The sequence below is a fragment of the Chrysochloris asiatica genome, unplaced genomic scaffold (assembly GCF_000296735.1).
Source record: "Chrysochloris asiatica unplaced genomic scaffold, ChrAsi1.0 scaffold00012, whole genome shotgun sequence".
Classification (NCBI taxonomy): domain Eukaryota; kingdom Metazoa; phylum Chordata; class Mammalia; order Afrosoricida; family Chrysochloridae; genus Chrysochloris; species Chrysochloris asiatica.
Genome location: NW_006408530.1, coordinates 4709718 through 4712653, shown reverse-complemented (window position 1 = coordinate 4712653; position 2936 = coordinate 4709718).

Below are 2936 nucleotides of genomic sequence, written 5' to 3'. Positions count from 1 at the left end.
AACCCAGATCACATTTCACTATGCTATCAGAGCTCCTTCCAAAACCTTATACAAGGCTTCTGTAAGTTGGAACCAACTCAACAGCACTTCACAACAACACCAACAATAACACACCTCACCTGTTGCACTCTCAACCACACCCATGGCATTTCATCTATCGCAGTGAAAAATAAGGAAAAAGAGTATTAATAACTTTATTCACTAAGACACTTTAGAAGCAATGAAACTTCCCTGCTTGGGTGGCAGAGTTTATTCCCTTGACATAAAAGCATTCCTGTTGCACCCCTCAAAATAATCAACATTCTGCTTTTGCCTTTTTCTTCTTCTTCTCCTGTTGACTGTTTGTTGTTCCTAATTGCTACCAGTGTTGCTACTTATGGGAAATAAAAGCACATATTAGTAAGTTCCACTAGCATTCTACAGGGATTCCATTCTAGTTTAGTATTCTTTTAGACAATAAGTAAAGCATACTTTCTGCTCATATGAGGCATTTTAAGCAGAGAACATAGCATCAATAGAGGAAATAACTTCTAATCTCTGCCAGGATACCAATTTATGCATTTTAGATAGCATACTTTCTCAAGTATCACTCTCAATTTATTTGGAAGTTATTTTTTTTTCTGGAAAATACCTCCAAAATGTTAGCCATGGTATTATGCAGAGAGAGAACACAACTCAAAGGGTTATTTCAACATTATCACATGTAAACATTTCACATATTGGGTTCCTGTATTTAATATTTACAGTTAAGTTTTAAACCTCCACACATAAATTTTAAATCTTTCTGTATTGGCAAAACTTTTCATAGCAAACACCCATTCACACTCAAAGCATGAATGTTTAATATTTCAATAACATGCTGAATTTTTAAAGCATGAGGATTCTGTAATAGCAGTTAAACTAATCTAATAGCAATCTGATAACTGGCTTATTTTGAGCAAGAATTAAATAGATTATATAGCAACCAGCCAGAAGTCTTATTTAAGCATTGAATCAAAATTTTTTTAACATTTAGTACTTGGTCATCAATTATTTACAGCTAGATTCACTTACAAAATTGTTAGAATTAGTAGAAACAAGAAATTAAAAAATTAAAAAACTAGTGAATTTTTACTTAGAGCCACTAGATTTATAGAATTTATCTATAAATTTTCTAGTGTCTCTCTGGAAAAAAATTAATTCTTGAGAATACTGTTCACCTTTCTTTTTCTTTTAATCAGATCAATAAGATTCACTGGCTTTATTATATACTGGGAAATTATATGATTTTTCTAAGATGGTTTTGAAGTTAGAAAATAATACAGTTTCATAATTATTGTTAGAATACAAACCAAAACATGTGCTCAAAAAAGAAAAAAGAAGCTATAAGAGAATAAGAAGCATGAGACTGGCTGCTGACAGGTGAAATGCAGAATTGAATGATCAAAAACCAGTATCAGAGGTGGGGTTTGATGGTGGCTAGGGTAGAGGTGCAGTGAAGTTCACCATCAGCCATACCACAGAATACCAGGCAAAGCAGATTCAGGGCAGAGCTCCAAAACTTGGAACCACATAGCTGGGAATATTTTAAAAGTTTGAAGGCTTATAGCTAGTGAAACTTGAAACTGAAGTAAGAAATCACATACTTTTGAATGTGTTGGGCTTGAAGACCCGGAGCCAACATCTTGGGCAAGACCAAATGGAAAGACCAAGTGGGAGAGCAAAAACACTGTGTAAAAATGCCACAGGAACCTTAGAGCAAAGGTGGACAATACACTTTGTCAGTTTTGCTTTGCTCTGATTTTCTTTTTCTTTTTATTTTTTTGGTATCTGGTCATTGGCTCCCCCATTGTTTGCACACCTCCCCACCCTCACCACAGGTGGGTTCTTCTGCCATGCATGTGCACAGATACTCAGCCCAAGAGCAGGCCCTGAATTTTTATTATTATTATTATTTTTAAATATGGGAAAGGCCAGGACAGGACTATAGAGAGGGAAAGAGAGTTTAAAAACAAAATAGGCCAAAAATTAAATTAAACCCTGAAGTATAGCATAACAACCAACAGTGGCATCTTGAAATCTCTCAGGCAGCTTGGAAAGCAAGAAGCTGAAGAAAGGACATTAAAGTCATACTCATATTAGGCTACAGATTTTTAGTTTTTTCTTCTCTCCCTTCTCTCCCCTTTCTCAGGTTATAGACTGCACTATTCAGTCTAGCTTTGTTTTGTTGTTGTTTCTCTCAATCTCTCTCTCTCTCTCTCTCTCTCTCTCTCTCTCTTTTTTTTTTTTTTTTTTGCTGCTGCTGTTTTGCTGTATTATGTTCCCCTTTGACCTTTGGGGGATCCTTTCCTATATTACTCAAGAAGAGTCAGCAACTGTTGCCATATAGTCAAGCTACAATCACACTCTATAAAACACCAAAACCCAGGCAACAACCAATACCAAGGACATATACCAAGGAGACAGACAATAACTGTGAAAGTTACTCTGAGTTAAGCAATAAGAAGAATGAAAAGGGAAGCCCACATCCTGATCACATCTACCTGGAAGCAATCAGAAAGCATAAAACATACCAAAACACTTACTCAATTAAGTATTAAGGCCACAGTAAACACTAAACATGTCCAAGAAAAAAAAGCAGATGACCATATTAGCACATGTCCAGAAACAAGATAAAACCTGAGACAAATGACCTAGAGGTAGACCTGGATTAGAAATGCCTAAGAAGGAATATAGAAAAATGATGATAAAATGTTTCAAAACACTTTACAATGGAGTTGAGAAAAATAAGGAAGAAGTCAGTAAAGTGCTACAGGAACAATCAAATGAGATAGATACAGCATTGGAAACAATTCAAAACCTACAAAAAGAGGTCCAAACAATCAATAATAGAATATCAGAAAAAGACAATATTCTGAAAGGGCAAAGGAGTAGAATAGAAGAGATGGAAGGCAGAA